General features: G+C 50.3%; 1 long non-coding RNA gene and 1 pseudogene across 1 annotated transcript; one reads left to right on the plus strand and one right to left on the minus strand.

Annotated features, from left to right (window-relative positions):
* The first annotated feature begins 1246 nt into the window (after positions 1-1246).
* LOC148217920 (uncharacterized) lies at positions 1247-5484 on the plus strand. The gene is made up of 3 exons (XR_015800668.1): positions 1247-1333; positions 4665-4745; positions 5330-5484. It is a non-coding gene; the product is annotated as an uncharacterized LOC148217920 (long non-coding RNA).
* A 2280-nt stretch (positions 5485-7764) lies between these two features.
* LOC148217921 (serine/threonine-protein kinase pim-1-like) lies at positions 7765-12441 on the minus strand (annotated as a pseudogene).
* Between the last annotated feature and the right edge of the window lie 7339 nt (positions 12442-19780).

Below are 19780 nucleotides of genomic sequence, written 5' to 3' on the forward strand. Positions count from 1 at the left end.
GTATTCCTTAATGAGTTCTTTTAGAAAAAGCAACTATATAGAACTGTACCCATTTGTTTTAAATTAATACACAAGATCAAAATAAAAGGACAAGGAGCCGAATCTAATTACCGACTGTCCTGCCTCCCCACCAAAAAAGGGTGACAACCTTACATGCAATCCATTTTTAGAGCTGTGTAACAGGTTAGATGTATTGGTAGTCTAGAATCACTACATCTGTATACTGCCGAATTGGCGTACCCAATACTTAACAGAAACTTAATAGTAATATTTGGTATATGTATGTAAGGGATAGTGTTTTGAGGGGTTTTGTCTTATATGCATTTACTGTGAATACATTCTCTCTTTTCTCGGTGGTTTTGTATGTGTCCATGCCTGACTTCTGCCATAAACTTCTCCCTGGCTGTGTGGGAGGTGTACAAGAAGGTGCTGTCACCCCTGCTGGGAAGGTCTTCCTTGGAATACATGCACACCATGCAATCCTCTGAAGTTATACTATGTCTGTTCTTAGAGTATTTAATAACCATTGTGTAGCCAGAGCAAACGTGGACATCAAGGCTCTCACCTTCCTCACGTGTTCAGTTCAAACAAAACCAGAAAGCAATCTATGTCATCTTTTAGAATAAGTTACAGCATTTGTATCTCTTATAATTAGTAACACTGTTGATCTGGTAGGCACCACATCATCAATGGAAAAGTACTGGTTGATAATTTTGGCACTTAAAATTGTCAGTGGACTATTGCTGGTATTTGACAAGATAGTTTTACCTGCTCAAGCTCCATGAACCCAAGGGACTTGAACAAAATGTGTGATGTGAACTGTTAGAAAGAGTACTACAGTTTTTACTAACTTGTTACTGTAATTCCTAGGGTTTGGGAGAGAGTTTAATTTCAATTTTGTGAGGAGAAAAACTCAGCCTAACAAAGCCTGATGGGTTTGGCAGAGTCTAAAGGAAGATTCAGAAAAGTGCCTCAGGGTATTTAGTTGGAAGGATGAGGAGAGAGAAGTAATTTCATGACCACTTGATGGAGCTTCTTTGTATTCTGTGCATCCCCATATTAATTAAAAGCTGTATTAATGCAGGGTCACTAACACTCCGTTTTTTCTTCATATTTCAGGTGTCATGAGTAAATCTGAAATCAGTTGACTTCAGGCCTGGATCACTGCCTGTGTGCTTTGGTTTGCAAATGCTTCTTGCTGCCACTTGTTCTCACCTACCATAATTTTTGCCAACTGGATTCCTCTCCTGTGGTGTGCCAATATCTTGGGATTTGCAGTGGCCGTGTTTGCAATGATGAAAGGCTACTTTTTCCCTGCCAGTGCCAAAGACTGGTATGTAAGTTTTAGTAGTGAGAGAATACTGGTATCAGAGATTAAAACTGCTAACTAAAATTCGAGTATGTAAATGGAATGACAGAGGCACAGGGAGCTAGGCCAGTGCATGGCAGTGGTTCTTTGCTTCAATAGCACCATCCCCTGTGTCTCATGCTGCAGCCTCAGTGTCACAGGTCCTCCCACAAAGGAGGTTTGATTGTTGGTTGCTTGTCAAGGGATGAACGGTGGAAATGCTGAACTGCAGAACCTGATCTTAAACAAAAGTTTGTGAAAACTGTTATAAATTCGTGTCGTTTTCAGCACTTGACAATATGGAACATGACCAACTGAGTTTTATTTTGATACTGAAACCAGACTTTATGGAGCTACTGAGCAGAGCTGGTTGGCCTGGGGTAGTAGCTGGTATGGGCATTCTTTTGGATTGGAGCTGAGACAGTGTTGATAACACAGGGATGTTTTCAGTGTTGCTGAGCAGTGTTTACACAGCATCAAGGCCTTCTCTGCATCTCACCCCACCCTCCAGGGAGTGGCTGGGTGAGCACAAGGAGTTGGGAGGGGACACTGCTTACCCCAGGTGAGCCAAGGAATATCCCAGGCCCTATGGCATCATGCTCAGCACATCAAGCTTGAGGAAAAAGGAAGTGGAGGATGTCAGGAGTGATGGTATTTGTCATTCCAAGTCACCATTACCTGTGATGGAGCCCTGCTTTCCTGGAGATGGCTGAACATCTGCCTGCAGGTGACAGGTGGGGAATAGATTCCTTATTTTGCTTTGTTTGTGTGCTTGTACTTGTTAAACTGTGTTTGTCTCAACCTGTGAGTTTTATCCTTTTCCTGATTCCCTCCCCCATCCCACTGGGGGAGTGAGCAAGCAGCTGTGTGGGGCTGAGTTGCCAGCTGGGGTTAAACCATGACAGTCCTTTTTGGTGCCTGACATGGAGCTCAAAGGGTTTGAGTTAACAGCAGCTTTGGCTGGAATGTGCTGGATTGGATTTATAGCTGTTGGTGCTGTTGAGTTGTCTGACTCCTGTGCTTGCCATGGGGCTCTTTAGGGGTTCCATTTTGATTTCACTGCTGGCTCTAGTGCTTCTCCTCTTCCTGTGCTGTGCCTGGGGACACTTGGATGACAGCCATGGTGACACACTCGGGCTGGCAGGTGGCCAGGGCATCGCTGCTGTTTCTGTGCTGCTGGAACTCCAGTGTGAGCTCCAGTTGAGGGAACTGTGACCTGTGGATGAGCCCACGTGGGACCAGGACACCCTCAGGCATCAGTGGCTGGGAGTAAGCCCATGGCAGAGCAGGAACCTCTCAGAGCATCAGTGCCTGTGGCCGTGGCCGTGCCCAAGAAGGAATTGTGGCCCAAGGATAAACCTGAAGCCCCTGTGGCTGTGGATAGGGCCATGCTCAGCAGGTGCCCCATGGAACATCAGTGCCTGTGCATGGGGTCGTGCTGGAGCCCCTCAGAACCATGGCCATGGATAAACCCCCTGGCAGAGCAGTTACAGCCTTGGAGGTGCTGCAGCTGTGGGGAAGGCCACATCCACTTCTTTAGCGTGGAGAATGGAAAACTTCATTCTCTATCACTTGTGTAAAATCATGTTTGCAAAAATTTAAGGTTATAAATTCTTAGTTTCAGGACAAATAAAATACTGCTAATTTCCCTTCAGCTACTTCTTTTCCTGTTACATGGTTATCTTTCAGAGTGACTAAGGGATATAAAAGGACCTCTTGAGAAAGGTTAATTTCAAGAGCTCCTTAGAATTCTGTTTTCCAAGGTGAAACAAATAAAAAGAAAGAGGGATCATAGTATGAAGTATGCAGCTTATAACAAGTTTGGTAGTTATGTTCAAGCAAAAAGACTTTTTTTTTATTATGGCACATAAATATATTGTTAGTTTTTAGAGGAAGTAGAAAAGTGTGTAAGTTGAAAAGTGTTTTTGTAGAAGCAGCTGAATGCACTGGTCTTCATGGCAGGATTGGATGAGTTGTGGTGGTGAGTGTGTGTTTTGGTTTTGTTGCAGTCATCCTGGAGAGGATGGTCTGGGCAGGAGAAAAAGGCTCTCTGCAAACCTAGAAAACAAGTGTATATTGGAGCTGAGCTTTGTTTGGCAGCTGGATCTACACACATCATTTTCTTATGTAGCCTTGGAAATTGCACTGCCCCTTTGCTGTTAAAGCCACGGTGATTTAAATATTGCAAGATAATCTGGACTCCTAAATCAGGGTAGCCTTGCACAGCACAGTGTGGTCCCTTCTGTTCCCTGAGAACTGTTGGATGTTTTATGGAAGAAATTGCCCCTTCAAGAGTAATAAAAATCCCATTTTAGTCTGTTCTGTGAGCTTCATCCTAATATAAGCACTGTGTAAGCAGTGCTCCAAGCAGCGTCCCACTAATGTCACCCTTGAAAACTGGAATCTGAAGGACCATCAGCTTGCTCATCTTCATGCCTGGATCACTTTGTTGTGTGCATGGCAGTGCTGTTAAATTCGTTTCTTCCAGAATACCAAAAGAAAAAGAAAAAAATGGAGTATATTTGGGGGTGTATATTGGATTAACTTCTGTCATGATATTTCCTATTAATTGATACTCTGTGGTCAATATCACCTATGAAGTTTGAAGATCACCGATTCAATCTCTGTAGTATGCTGGGAATTTCAAATATAAAAGTGTCAATATTTGCAAAATGGTACTTTTTAAAACTTGGGTTAAATAAAACAGAATGGGAAAACACAGCAAAATGATCTGGTAATCTGGTAATTACTTGGAGCAGTTAACAAAGTAGTTTGGTTGGGTTATTGTAGGAAGAAAAGTTACAAATTCTCACTTGAAGGGGGCATAAGAGGATGAGACTCTTCCAGATTGTTTTAGATCTACCTAAGGAACAAAATACACCCCAGTGTTGTAGTGTACCACCTTTATGGATTGTCAGTGTTCGATTTATGGGTGAAATGGAGTGGGGAGAGGGGAACCTGCAATACCTCTGGGAGGGGAGACTGCCTTCACACGTGGAAAACCTCTGCCACCTCTGGCAGTTCTGAGACCAGGGCTCCACCTTTGCAGTGTAATTTGTGATGGAATGGGATTGCTCAGTTCCAGTTTTACTCTGACAGTGGGAATGACAACAGGAGAATGTGCTGTTGCCTCACGATGACAGACAAACTCTTTCCTGCTTTTAATTACCAGTCTAAGGTTCTGATCATGTGTCTAGGGCTGCACTGCCTAAATTGAGTCTCTTCAGTAATGCAGAGTCTTCACTCAAGGTTAAAAGTGATGTGCAGTTGAAGATAAAATTATAATAGCATATTTTTTCTACTTTATTTCATGCAGGATAAAAAAGTGTAAATGTGTGTGTCAAATCAAAAGCTCGCTTCGTTTTTAGATGATGGATACAGATCTACTACCAAACAGGTAATTAAACTATTATTTTTAAATTATGATATCCAAACTTTTAAAAATATACTTTCCCTTAAAAATGTAAAAAATTCTTGCAGTCCACAGAAATGTGAAATACATGTTTTATCATTTACCAAAGTATAAATCAAAACAACAAAAAATGTCTTATAAGTACATGTTGCAACAGCTATAAAGTAGTATGGAAGGATTGGAGAATCATTGCAAGAATAAGTAATAGGAAATGTCTTCTAAATAGAGGAAGTGAAACCAGGAAACAGATGAGTTCACAAGAATATAACACAGAGAAAAAATAGCCCTTGTTTTCTGCAAAAAAAAAATCTGACAAATATGTGTAATTATATCATGTACATAGAGGAAATTAATAATTGTATTGTATATTGTGAAATACTAATCTGGACAAAGATGGTGTATAATCTAGGATATGAAATAATAAGACTTGCAACAGTTATGAAGCATAGTCACTATAAAGGTTTTGAGAAAGATCTTAAACTTTTTGTACACTGTAAAGAGTTACAGAAGAGATGACATATTCAAAGCTAGAAGAAGAGAATCAAGGTATGAAACCTTTTATCTTGAAGGAGAATGTAAAAAGTAGGCCTCCAAAAATGCAGGACAAGAGGCCAGAGGACCAACAAGGACACAACCCTGAGGATGCAGATGGCCACAAAAGGCCCAGAAGAAAAAAGAGGAGCCTGGCCCTTTCACAGAAGCTGTTCCCAGAGGTGTGTCCCAAAACCACCTGTCCTGCACTGCCAGTCACCAGTCCATGGCTGCCCCAATGCTGTGACACTGCCATAGGAGAAGATGCTCAGAATGGTGCTGGAGAAGATGGTCCAGGAGCAAAGGCAGGTGATTGCATCTCCAGTGAAGTCCCTGCCATCAGCAGTACAAGAGCAGGATAAGTAAGACCTCCAAAACTGGGATACTTGTTGCAAGAGACTCCATAGCTTTAAGAGCCTTGGTGAGAGCTGCCAGACTGGAGAGGGAGGAAGCCCTTTGGACAGGACTGCCTGCACCCTCAGATCCATGGGCATCTGTAAGGTAGGAAGGATTCATGGTCCTCAGCCTTAGTAGAAGTGGAAAGCTTTCCTCACAGTGCACATAGATTTTTTAATATTTTGGCTATCAGGTTAGAATAGCTTGAGCCTGGACAGCCAATAGTAGAAAAGTTCCACTGTCTGCTAAGCAATAATATACATGATGGATTCCCTAGTAGCAACATTAGCTTTCATTTCCTATCACAATTGCTTGCAGAATAATTTCTTCTCCATACCACCTTATTTTTGCTACTTACTCCATTTTGGAAACTTTGTTACATCTCTCCTGCCTTGACTGAGTAGTGTTCTTTGTTCTCTTATTCCAAATCCTCTTGGTTTTCTTTCCCTCCAGGCATCGGCAGAACCTGCTCCTCCTTGAGCAAGCAGATTGGCCAGGAAAATGCAGAAAGCAGGAGTGGAGGCCAAGGCCATTGCAGAAGGGGTTTCTGGCAGGCAGCCACAGAGCAGCAATTTGCAGGAGCTGTGGCTTGCTAAATCACAGCTTTAAGGATGCTGTGGTGGTGCCAGAGGAGAAGACCCTTGGTGTTGTGCAGGAACAAGTTCCTCCAGAAGAAAAGGTGGCGTTCCTTTGTGCAGGGAACTCGTTGGTATCATCACTGGAGGAACAGGGTGAGGAAGGCCTGCAGCCTTCGGATTGTACTGCAACAGCCTTCACCCCTGCCAGAACCTTGGTGAGAGCTGCCAGAGTGCAGAGGGAGGCAGCCCTTTGGACAGGCGTCCCTGCTCCCTCAGAGGCACAGCTATGAGACAAACAGCCTGATCCCTGAGGATGCAGATGTGTAGGAAAAGCCTGAAAGCAAAGCTGTGGAAACCTTTGAGTGGTCGTCCATCTTGCATCCATCTTGGGTAGATCCATCGCTGTGCTCTTGTACTACCCAAGGTGTATCCTTTGAAAGCCTTTTTATAAACCTCTCCTGGATTCCTTTTACACTGTCCAGCTGCCTCTGTTGCAGGCAGCCTCTCCTAGGCATCACACCAGGGAACACTGCAAAGTCCTTGAAGAGGGCAAGCCCTGCTCAGCAGAAAGCAAAGCACCCGCCGTGTTTGATCCACAGCATTCCCATGCAAACACAACACGTGCCAGCCACTGGCAAGAAAGAAACCATATGGCAGCCAAAACCAGAGCAGTGGGAGCACCATGAGCGCTCCTTGGCAAATCCTGATTTATTTAGAGCAGAGGCACTGCAGAAGTCATTGAGCTGCTAACAAAATCCTCTTTCTGCCTTCGACAGCCAGTTCAGGAGAGCTCCCCAGAGACAGAGGAACTTCAACTCCCTTTGTCTCTGGAGGGTCTGCTCAGGCACAGAGTGGTACGTGTTTCCAGCTGGATCTCACCTTGTAGGAACAAACAGAGCCTCTGTCCTCTCTCAGGGTCCACACCTGGCCAAGGCCATGGTGTGCGGCTGTGAGGAATCTCGCTGGGAGGAAGAAGGCTCTGCCACGAGCCACAAGGCCTGGCCTGCATTTGCCTGCCAGCGGTTGGAGGGAAAGAAAGAGTTCATCAGGGCTCAGGGTGAAATGAGGTTTTGGTGCTTCTGGCTCTTCTCCCAGCTTTGGTAGCAGAGCAACATCTCTGCCCCTACCACCCGCAGGCCCTTGGAATGCACACAGAACCCTCCCTTTCACTTCAGGAGACACCCAAGTGGCGGCCTCAGCTTGAAAGGACAGCTGTTGTTTCAGTGTTGCATTTCTTGGCTTGTTAAAGGCCCTCCTACCTGTGCTCCAGCCAGTGCTGGAAGACACAGAGTTCCCATGCAGAAGGAAAGGCAAGGAAAGCTTGAAGAAGGCTGAAGGGAGCACCTACGGGACTACACCTTTTGCTAAGAGATTTCTTTAGCTGCAGCTGCTGACAAGGAGCAAACTTGACACCCCTCAATGGGTTTGTTTATAGTTTTATTTTTTTGAGTCATGTGTGAGATGTGGGAACTGGGTGCTGCAGAGGCTCCGGCAAGGCATCAGAAACGCCCGGCCCGCACCCAAGGGTGCCAGAAGATCTCCTCTAGCTCTGGCCTGTCCGCGGGGTGCTTGGACAAACACCAGCGGATCAGATGTTCGCACTGTGGGCAGAGAAGCCAGAAAGTGCCAGTCATTTGCAGAAGGCTCCTGCCCAGCTGCCCCCGGCGCCCGCAGGACCCGACCGACTCTGCCCCGTGCGGGAGAGCGGCACGGCGGGACACGGCCACCGCCTTCAGCCACGCGTGCCGCACGGAGCCCGTGGGCACGGGCCGCCTCCCGCGGCCGGCCCTTGAGGGCACAGCGACATCCTGCCCAGCTGTGCGAGGGCCCCGCCGGGCTGAGTGCCGCCATCTGCCAAAGCCTGCCTTCTTGAGGCCGGATACCAACCTGGAGAGAGCTGGAGCCCGAAGAAGAGCTGCCCCGACACGATGTCGCGGTCGTCCCAGAAGGGGAGGCTCCCGCACACCATTTCGTACAGCAGCACGCCCAGGGACCAGACGGTGGCTGAACGGGCCCTGGTAGCAGCCAAGGCCGATCCCCTCGGGCGGGCTGTACGCGCGTGTTCCTAGGGGAGACAGGCGGCGCTGTGCAGGCGCAGGCCGCTGCCTTCCAGAGCCTGGCGCCGGCCTCCCGGCTGAGGCAGGGGCTGCGCCGGCGGCCCCGACTTCCCCCGGAGGCCACCCCACGTCCCCCAACCACCTGGCCAAAGCCAAGAAACGATTCTGCAAGGCGAAGAAGGCCAGCGGAGCAGCCCATGCCCTTGCGGGCCAGGCAGGCCGAGGGGCCGGGCTCCGGCTTCTGCAGCCCCCTCTCTGTGGGCAGGGCCGGCAGCCGGCTCCTGGGACACGGCATCTGCCCCGTGCCAAAGGGCAGCCAGCAGCCGGCTGAAGGCCGCAGCCCGCGGCCCAGCAGAGAATGGCGCCGTGCAGTGCCTGGCCCTGGCAGCGGGGCCCGGGCTGGGGGGTCACCGGCAAACCGTGTGTAGGCCCGCTCCTGGAGGAAGGTGCCGCAACCGAAGTCAATGAGCTTCAGGTCATAGGGCACCGGGTCCACGAGGAGGTTCTCCGGCTTGATGTTGCGGCGCAGGACGCTGCAGGCGGTGCACACGGCCTCCAGCACGTGGCGGAAAAGCCAGCGCGCCACCTCCTCGCTCAGGAAGCCCTGCTCTCACAGGAACTGCAGGAGATCCTACGATGGCTTCGGACACTCCATCACCAGGAGGAAGCTGTCAGGCAGCTCAAACCAGTCGAGCAGCTGGATGATGGAGTGGCAGCCAGAGCCCACCTTCTCCATCAGCACGATCTCCATGGGAGCACGGGTGCTGTCGGGCTGTGAGGAGGAGACAATGCCTGCAGCAGGCCTGATGCCGCCCTGTAGCTGTGCTGTCCCCTGCCTGGGATGCCCCGCAGTCTCCCTGGTGCTTTGGCTTCCTGCCAAGCCCCAGAGGATGCTTGCGAGGTGGCCCCTGCCCCAGCCCCAGCCCCGGTCTCTGGCATCCCCAGGCCCGCCATGCTCCAGTTCGCACGCTGAGCCCACGCCCGCCCCGCTTCCCCCCGCCATCCCCTGCCTGTCACTGCCGGGGCCCCGGGCTTATCCCTGCCCACCCCGCCCCGCTCTGCCTTGCTCTGTCCCGCTGGCCGCGCTCACGCACCAGCTCGTCCCACTGCAGTACGCTCTCCCGGGCCACGCGTTTGATGGCCACCTGCAAGCCATCGAGAGAGGGGGCCTGAGCTCAAGCCCTGCCCCTCCTCCCACGCCGGCCGTTGCGGCCACTCACCGGGCTCCCGTTCGAGAGGCGGATACCCGAGAAAATGGTGCCAAAGCCACCGGTCGCCAGCTACGGGCCCAGCTGGTACAGCTCCTGCAGCTGCTTCTTTTGCCCTGTGGCCAAGAGCGAGCCATCAGCCTCGAGCCCAGGGCCCCCTGTTCAAATGTCCACCAGTCAGGCGCGCCGGGCCAGCGCGGGCCACGCTGCTCTCACCTGCTTCCTGCTGCGTGCCGGGCTGCGGCCACTGCGGGGTAGCCGTTGGGCTGGCGAGCGGCACAGCTGGGGCAGGGCAGGGCACGGAGGCGGCTGCAGGAGCCGCGGTGCCAGCGGGGCAGGGCAGCACCGTCGTTGTCCCCGGCGTCACGGGCTGCACTGTGATGTTGAGAACAGCCGGGGCTACAGCCCGAGGCGTCACACAGGGGGGTCCCAGGAGCAGCTGCAAAGAAGACAGGGCTTTTTGAAACCTCTAAAGCCCTTGACGTCACAGCCACTGGAAGTAGCCGTGGTGTCTTCAGGGGCCCTGGCCCGGCCTGGGGATGCCCCTCAAGAGCCCAGGGGAAACCTAAGACAGCTCTTAGGCACATCTCACCTGCTATTAGAGAGGCCTTCGTGGTGGTTGAAGTCTCTCTTGGGGCAGCTTCCTGGAGATGGAGGAACCCCCTTGGTGTCTCGAGGGTCGTCTCCACCACGAGGCTGGGGCTGTTGCCGGCTGGCACAACCGGCACAGCATCCTGGCAGCTGTGGGCCTGCAACTGCTGGCTCCAGGATGCTCGCTGCTCCGCCAGCTGCTCCTGTGAAGGCTCCCCTGGCTCGGGCTGGGCTCCCACTTGGACTTCTGGGCTTTCCTGGCCACGTCAACGGTCAGGGTTGTGCCCAGGTTCTTGACGCCCAGGGAGCTGGGAGACCTGTCCACGGGCTCTGCACCGTCCGCAGGCAGACAGGTCTCACTGCGCCTCTGCAAGGGATGGAGGTTGTCAGAGATTGCAGAGGCTCCTGCCAGGATGGAGGCTCTCTGACAGCCTGAGGTCCCTGCAAGGATGGCAGGTGTATGCTGGGGTGCTGTCCTTACAAGGGTTGAGGCTCTCCCAGGCAGCCTCTCCTAGGATCACACCAAGGAACAGTGGCCAATGGCCCAGCAGACAGCCACAGTGGCCAGCAGCAGGACAAGCACAATCACTGGCATGTCACTGTCACTCATGGCTCTGGTGCATCCCGTCGCGACTGCAGTGGCAGTGGCGGCTGCTGGCCCCTCTTATATAGCGCCAGCACAGTGATGTCACAGCGCTGTGGCCAGCACAACACAGCCCTGCCTCACCCAGCACTCAGCCCCTTTGTGCCATCACAGCCCAGCACACCTCAGGGATCAGCAGAGCAGATCATGGCTGAAGATGCACGTGGCCAGAGAAAGCCTGGAAGTAAGAAGGCTGGAAGTAAGAACGGGAGCTGAGCCCGTTGCAATGAATCGTTCCCTGGAGCCAATGGCACGTGAGGAGGAGTGCTGGTGCCAGCAGTGTCAAGCCCACAGTTCCCAGGACACTGCAGTATTCCCAACTGGAAACACCGATCATTCTGTACCTGAGCAGATCCTCCAGAGACAAAGGAGACTTGAAGTTCCTCTGTCTCTGGGGAGCTCTCCTGAACTGGCTGTCGAAGGCAGAAAGAGGATTTTGTTAGCAGCTCAATGACTTCTGCAGTGCCTCTGCTCTAAATAAATCAGGATTTGCCAAGGAGCGCTCATGGTGCTCCCACTGCTCTGGTTTTGGCTGCCATATGGTTTCTTTCTTGCCAGTGGCTGGCACGTGTTGTGTTTGCATGGGAATGCTGTGGATCAAACACGGCGGGTGCTTTGCTTTCTGCTGAGCAGGGCTTGCCCTCTTCAAGGACTTTGCAGTGTTCCTTGGTGTGATGCCTAGGAGAGGCTGCCTGGAACAGAGGGAGCTGAAGAGTGTTAAAGGAATCAAGGAGGTGTTTACTAAAAGCCCTTCAAAGGATACACCTTGGGCAGTACAAGAGCCCGGCCGTGGCTCTACCCAAGATGGACACAAGATGGACGAGTGATTCAAAGGTTTTCACAGCTTTGCTTTCAGGCTTCTCCTGCCCATCTGCATCCTCAGGGATGAGGCTGTTTGTCTCATAGCCGTGGCTCTGAGGGAGCAGGGACGCCTGTCCAAAGGGCTGCCTCCCTCTGCACTCTGGCAGCTCTCACCGGGGCTCTGAAAGGGTTGAAGGCTCTTGCAGAAATATCCCAGGCTGGAGATCTTCCTCACCCTGTTCCTCCAGTGATGATACCAACGAGTTCCCTGCACAAAGGAACGCCACCTTTTCTTCTGGAGGAACTTGTTCCTGCACAACACCAAGGGTCTTCTCCTCTGGCACCACCACAGCATCCTTAAAGCTGTGATTTAGCAAGCCACAGCTCCTGCAAATTGCTGCTCTGTGGCTGCCTGCCAGAAACCCCTTCAGCAATGGCCTTGGCCTCCACTCCTGCTTTCTGCATTTTCCTGGCCGATCTGCTTGCTCAAGGAGGAACAGGTTCTACCAATACCTGGGGGAAAGAAAACCAAGAAGATTTGGAATAAGAGAACAAAGAACACTACTCAGTCAAGGCAGGAGAGATGCAAACAAGTTTCCAAAATGGAATAAATAGCACAAATAAGATGATATGGAGAAGAAATTATTCTACAAGCAATTGTGATAGGAAATGAAAGCTAATGTTGCTACTAGGGAATCCATCATGTATATTATTACTTGGCAGACAGTTTAACGTTTCTACTATTGGCTGTCCAGGCTCAAGCTATTCTAACCTGATAGCCAAAATATTTAAAAAATCTATGTATATTTGGAAGAAAGGCTTCCAGTTCTATTAAGGCTGGGCACTGTGAATCCTTCTTACCTTACAGATGCCCATGGATCTGAGGGTGCAGGCAGTCCTGTCCAAAGGGCTTCTTCCATCTCCGGTCCAGCAGCTCTCACCGAGGCTTCGGTGTTTCAGTGTTTTTTTCTTCAGCAAGTTTTTCTCCTGATGGGCTGCCATGATGTCCTTTAGGAAAGAAAACATGAATCCTATTACTCCAGCTGGTTCTTGGTAATTCTTATGCCTCTACAAGAGAATCATGAATAAAAGTTACTAAAATCAATTGTATAGCCTTCAGACCACGTGAAATTTGGGGGTGGAGGAGAGGAAGCAAAAATGGTTTATAAATTTTCTATGAACTTACATTCAGTAAAACATAAACAAAACACTGATATTATAGTAATCCATTAAACTTCTTGCTAACTGGAAGTTTCTTTGAGGATGTATAGTCAATATATGGCTTATTATTTACACTTAAAGGCAAACGGGAAAAAAAGCTCCGCCACGTTCTCATAAACCTTTGAAAATAAATTTCTATAACTTAACTGCCTCGCTGAATTCAAGAAATTGCTACTGCAGTAACATAACCTGTACTGGACCTTGTCAATTGGATGCTTTTGCAGCAGAGTCCTTGCTCCATATATGTAATCTACACCATAGAAAATATTTTATAATCCTACCTAAGTGAAAAACCAATGGGAATGGAGAATTACTTTCTCAGCAACACCTAATTCCCCATGTGGAACATGCTCTGTACCTTTCTTTCAATCTGATCAAACACTTCTTATGGTAAAGATCATCATCCTATAATTGGAAACTATGGACTGATTTCCCTGTTTGATGTGCCTCATTACCACAAACCTGATCCATCACCAGGACAATGACTGAGCCTGGCCATACCTTCTGCATCCACCACCTCCACTGGCAACCTGTTCCAACGCCTGAGCACCCTAACAGCAAAAATCAAACTTTTAATATGTAATCCGAATGTCCACTATCTCATCTTATGGCCACTTCCTCTCGTAGCCATGTAAGCTTCTTTTCAGAAGTGATGAGAGGAGAAGGTGGCTCGTCGTTCCTCTTTGCCGACACGGCTGGCTCCCTCCCAGGCCCGGTCGCACACAGGAAGGAACGCAGCATCCACGGGCCCGAGACCACGACGCGAGAGGCAGTCGTTATGGGCCACTCACCGGGGCTCACTCCTTCGCTGGGGGCCGATCCGTCTCTCGACAGGTGCCGGTCCCTCTCTCGCCCGGGGCCGGTTCCTCCCTCGCCGGGGGCCTTTTTCTCTCCCACCGGGGGTCGGGCCCTTCCCCACCGCACTCCGCTCCCCCACGCCGCCCCGGCCGCCGCCGCTCCCACTCTGCCGCACCAACGGCCCCTCAGCCGGGCCCGGCCCCTCCGGGCCCCGCCCCCGCCCACCAGCCCCAGCCAATCCCCGCCCGCCCCGCCCTTCCCGCGGCTCCCCATTGGTGGCCGAGCAGCGCGAGGGGCGCAGGCCCCGCCCCCGTGGCGGTGCTCGCGCCCAGGGTTCGGCCGTCACCGGGGCAGCGGCGGAGCGGGGCCCGCGCGCAGCGGCCGTTCCTGCAGGGCTGCGCTGCGAGCTCCGACAGCAACAACAGCGGGGGCAGGAGGCGCTTCGGCCAGCGGGCACGAGGGATCCATAAATAAACCCCAACGTTCTGCAAGAGTGGGAACGGGTGTCCAAAGAAATAGCTTACACCTGCACTTGGGTTACAACATCCCCCTGCAGGGCTACGGGCTGGTGACTTCAGGCGGCCACAGAGCTCTTAAGGGGAACTGGGCTGACTTGACTTGTTACCAAAGTGGCCAAAGAGTCCCGAAATCAGACTGGGCCCCCTGGAGTTGTTACTAAACTGTCCGCATTCCACTGATCGTTCCCTGCAGTTTCCAATCATCCCACAGAAAAAGACCTCGAGGTGCTGGCCCAGAGCTGCCGAACACGAGCCCAGGTGTGCCCAGGTGGCCAAGAAGGACAATGGCATCCTGGCCAGTGTCAGCAATAGTGTGGCCAGCATGACCAGGGCAGTGACCGTCCCCCTGTTCTGGGCACTGCTGAGGTCTCACCTTAATCCCGGGGTCAGTTTTGGGTTCCTCATTACAAGAAAGACTTTGAGGTGCTCGAGTGTGTGCAGAGAATTGAGCTGGGGCGGGCTCTGGAGCACAAGTCAGGTGAGAAGCGGCTGAGGGAGATGGGGGCTCAGCCTGCAGGAAAGGAGGCTCAGGGAGGACCTTCTCTCTTTCTCTCCAACTCTCTGGAAGGATGCTGGCTTAGGAGGGATTCTTAGTGATAAAGTATCTATCCCATGACCCTTTGTGCCAAAAAGATGGTCGCTGTGTCTTTAGGATTTGACTGCCAGGAAACCTTGAGGAGGACAGAGGGGTTTGCTCTCAGACACGAGTTTTTAAAGGCTGCCTAGGCAGTTTCACATTGTGCTAAAGGTGTACGCTCTGAACGAGACTTTGTGGGGGGCGGGTCCTGCCTGTCAGAGTCTGGAAAAGGTAATCTTTTTTGAGACATCCTGAGGGGCTGGGAATGTGTGCTAGGAGTAGATCAGATCTCTGGGAAGGTAGTGCTGTGCTCCACAATGTCTGTCAGTCATGGCACACTGGAGGCACCCAAGTGGCCAAGAGACCAGAAATCCCTCCTGGGAGGAAGGCCCAGGATGGGCTGAAAAGGTTTGGGGACACCATAAGGAAGAAGGATCCCCATAAGGCAAGCACATGATCCTTTAGCCCTACCTTCATCTTGGAGTTTTACATCACTGGAACCCAGGACTCCATAGACACATGTCTGTTTTTCTATATCTTTCCTGTCTTTCTGGTTTCCTCTTCTCTCTCATGGAAGGTAACATCAAATGAGTGTAAAGGTTTTCTGTGTTCTGTGGGTATGTATATGCTGTGATAAGTGGTATTGTGTTTACTCTTTTGACAATGTTCCTTAATTTTCTCTAGTTTGCCTGTAAAACGTTTTTGCCAGTTTGCTAGTAAACTGTGTGCTTTTAACCTCTTGAGAATATCTGGTTGGGAATTATCCTTTGCGCCTACCTAGAGCAAAAGAATGTTGGTTTAATCCTGGAATTCAGTGACTGGGGTGCAACCCTGGCTGCTTCCCTTCCATCAGTGGATCAGGGCAGTCGGTTGCATGGTTGCTGCGGGAGCTTTTGTGCATTCGGCTTCGGGACTTTGCTACGCTGCAATTCGGCAATGGGATCCAATGTGCCTGCTTTCCCTGCCTCCCTGCTGCTCGGGAATGCAGAGCCGGAGCGCGGTGCGCCGCCTGGAGCCGGGGCAGTGTCCGCCGTCACCCGAGTGCCCGGGGGAATCGCTGCCTTCGCTGCCTTTTGTCCGAGCGGCCGCTGCCCCTCCGTGAGGGCCCGAGCGAGCACCGGAGCGCCCCCTGCTGGCCGTGACTGACCCTGGCCCCGACCCCTGCTGGCCCTGAGTGACCCTGGCCCCGCCCCCTGCTGGCCGTGCCTGACCCTGGCCCCGCCCCCTGCTGGCCGTGACCGACCATGGCCCCGCCCCCTGCTGGCCGTGACCGACCATGGCCCCGCCCCCTGCTGGCCCTGAGTGACCCTGGCCCCTCCCCCTGCTGGCCGTGACTGACCCTGGCCCCGCCCCCTGCTGGGCCTGAGTGACCCTGGCACCGCCCCCCGCTGGCCGTGACTGACCCTGGCCACGCCCCCTGCTGGCCGTGACTGACCCTGGCCCCGCCCCCTGCTGGCCGTGACTGACCCTGGCCCCGCCCCTGCCCTTCAGCCTCTCCCAGCGCCCCCTGCCGGGTGTGGTCATAACTGCACCAAAGGGCAAACAGCGCTCAGCAGGGGTAAACTCCTGTGTTTGTGCTGTTTGTTCTGTTCTGATCTGTACATGTTTCATACTAAAGAATTGTTGCTCCTTTTCCTGCATTTTTGCTTGGAAGCTCCATAATTTCGAAAGTTATAAGGATTTGGAGGGACGGGTCTTCTTTCCTTCCAGGAAGGATCCCACCTTCTTTAGCAGACACCTTTCCTTTCAAAACAAGAGAGTTTGCTAAAATACCTAAACCAGGGAAAATTTCAAGATTTCATGTACTACATGATTTCACATATAAGGAAACTGGGCTATCTTTCCATTTCAGTGATATTTTCACAAAGGTAAGTGCATTAAGATTTAAATTCTACCCTTTTCTTCTCAAGCAGTGCTTTCCTCTGCCTTCAAGTCCAAAAGCAACAAAGTCATTATAGGTAACAGTGGCAGAATGTGCTGTCGGTGTTACTGTCACAGGGACTCCCAGCTCTCTTCACCAGCTCCTCTCTGTTACCGCTGCCCAGTGAAGAAGAGTCACATTTTCTTTGTCTGGCAGTCAAACATCATATCCTGCTTCTACCAGTTCTTTGCATCGCTCTGGCATTCCACACCTTAAATGAGACAAAACTGATTTACTTATCATTTTGTTCAATATCCTCCAGTTTGGAGACAGTTGCATCCAACAGAAAAAATCCATCTCAGTATGCACCACCCAGCATTTCCTACTTGAGCAAATTCCACGTTGCATTCAAAGGAAGCCTTGTAAAAAGGGTGAGGCTGTGCCCTGAGGAGTAGATGTTTCAACTTAACAAACCTGCCTGAAACGCTTTTGGTTTATTTACAATAGTAGCTGTGATTTTTTCTTCTTCCACTACAGGGAGAAAACGAAACTGAAAATGTTTCCTTTGTAAAAATGGAAGCTTTGTAACAATGGACATCACACTCCTGGTGAAAATGTGTCACTGCCCTTGGAGAATTGGCAGTCACTGTTCACAGGACATTAGAAAAGGGATAATTATCACTCCCAGCTCAGCCTCCAGACCCGGGCTGACACACAGAGCTCTTGCCACCCCCTCACGGTGGGGTCCTGGCTGGAAGGATCACAGCTCGGGTCAGGCCTTTGGGTAGAGACTTGGAGAGACCTTCAGGGTACAAAACGCTTGGCAGCTCTCATAAAAGAAAAATTAAAGAGCATGTGCATTTATAAAAAAAAAAATTCCCTAAGCCCTGTTTTGGTAGGTCAGGGCAGTAGACAGAAGGTGGCACAGATTTGTAGCTGGTGCATTCCTGCAACTCGACCTGTTACTGTGCTTTCCATCTCTGTCAGTTGTTTATAGGGCAAAGGAAGATATTTGGGGGAGCATAATGAGCCCAACACCATGGGAGCAAGTTCAGGATCTCAACAGCTTTCAGTTAGGAATGATCAGGAAACCCGAGAGACAAAGTCAGGTTTTTTTCTTATCCTGAAGGAGGAGAAGTGGAAATTCAGCTGACAAAAATATACCGTATTGGGGTGAACAACTGCAGGGAGAACTCTTCCTTGCTGGTCAGGAGGTGTGTCTTGGTTTGAAAGTCCTCTAGGGAAAGCAGGACTCTCTCTTGAAATTGAGAAAATAAATCCATTCCCTTTGAATTAGTATAATTTTGAAATTAAGGGGCTCTCAGGCAAAGATATGGAGATAGGAATAACAACAACTCTGGAATTAACAACAAACAGAAGAGGAGCCCAGTTCCAGTCTCTGGGCCACGGGCACTTTCCCCTTTGGTGCAGTTGCTGTCACAGCTGGCAGTGAGCTCTGGCAGGCTCCTGATGGGCAGGTGCGACGATCCCCGTGCGGCTGCAGGGGCACTGGGGTGATGGCAGCTGTGTCCCAGATGGGAAGGGATGGAGGAGAGGCAGGATGCTGGGAAAACAGCAAGCTGAAGCAGGAGGGCGTCCAAGCAGGGCTGCGGGGTCCAAAACAGAGAGGCAGCTCCCGGCGTTGGGATGGTGGGGGGGTAGCAATGACCTTTCTGCTCCGAGAGCCATAAGCGAGCGAGAGCCAGCAACTGCCCCCCACCCTCCTTTACCTGCTTCCAATCTCACCGTGTTCCCCCTTTCCCTCCCCCCGCCCTCCGAGAGAAACTCCCCAAAAAACCAGGGATGCCCTCCCTGGTGCCAGGACCTAACCATCAGTGCTTCTTAGCATGTCAATGGGAAAAAAATTCCACAGGCAGAGAGGAAAGGAAAAACCAACCCCCAATAGACGCTTATCCAGTTCTTCACTGATTTGAGGTTTATCAGGTGTTGCAGGCACTGGGATGATGGTACAATGTTTTAATGTTTGGCAATAATCTAATTTCACAAGTGTTTTTAATTATATCTGTTATCGGAAATGTTTTGGATTGTTGTAGCAGAATTATTCCCAATTACTGTAAATTTTTGGTTTTACTACATGTATTGTTTTGTTTTGAACTTCCCTTCATGTTCATGGCAAGAGTCATGCATGCTGTTTTTAAAACAAGGAAGGGGGAATTAGCTCCTAAATTTATATATTTATAAAATTTTTTTTTGCAATATTTGCACCAAAAAAAAGTAAAATATTTTTATGTAAGGCTCTTCAATTGAATTTACAATGAAAAAGTCTAATTAATTCATTAACTTAAGGAGAAGGTATGCATGTGTTTTTATCATAAACAAGTTCAAAGTAGTCACTTGTTTATTCAGCCAAACATCAATTGCCTCCAAGAAAATGAAGCCCAGTGAGAAGAAAAAGAACCTAATCACCATGCAGCCTTCGTGGCCAGAACAAAACCAGAAGTAGGACTGCCAAGACATAGCTGTGTCTGGAAATTTACAGGCAAATTGCCAACAAAAGCCTTGTGTCATCATCATGGTATAGTGTTCCTACTAACCTTCTTCAGTTATTCCCTGTTCCAGGATCCAAGAGCACATTCAGTGATGTCAAAGATCAACATTTCCAGCTAATGGACTATTTGGACTTTAAAACAATGCTCATTTATTTCCATTTCCCTAGGAGACATTGGAAATTATCTTTCGTTTTCTCATGTTGTGAAATTTGAATTTGCTAAGTTTTGTTGATTGTAATCGGCCTTTTATGTATCTTATCCCGTATCTAACAGATAACCAGTAATAACCTTAAGGAGATAACACTCTCACAAGAGAGAGCTATTTTAACATCAGAACGTATAAGCCTTTCTGAATTAACAAAAAAGGGTGAGAGGTTGCAGTCAGGTAGACAAATTATAAAAGAAAGGCTTCATAAAATCAGATCTTGCTCTCTGCTAAATTAATAGCTAGCCTGTCACTTCTTCTATGTGCAGCTAAGTTACTTGCTTGCTCCCATGTGAAAACAATCTTAAGCATGAAAACAATTAACACAACAACTATTCTGGTAAGAGAACCATTTGCACCTGCAAGAAATAAGAAAACTGTCCTGCTGGGGACAAGGACGTTCATTCCCTTCCAGGAGCCCAATGCCCGGCTGGGGCTCCAGGGCAGGGGGTCCTTGAGCAGCTGCCCCAGAACCTCCGCCAGGGTCTCCCAGCGCAGCCGGAGCCGCTCGGCCTGGGGTCCCCA

This window comes from Sturnus vulgaris, unplaced genomic scaffold, assembly GCF_052056855.1.
Source record: "Sturnus vulgaris isolate bStuVul1 unplaced genomic scaffold, bStuVul1.hap1 Scaffold_198, whole genome shotgun sequence".
NCBI lineage: Eukaryota > Metazoa > Chordata > Aves > Passeriformes > Sturnidae > Sturnus > Sturnus vulgaris.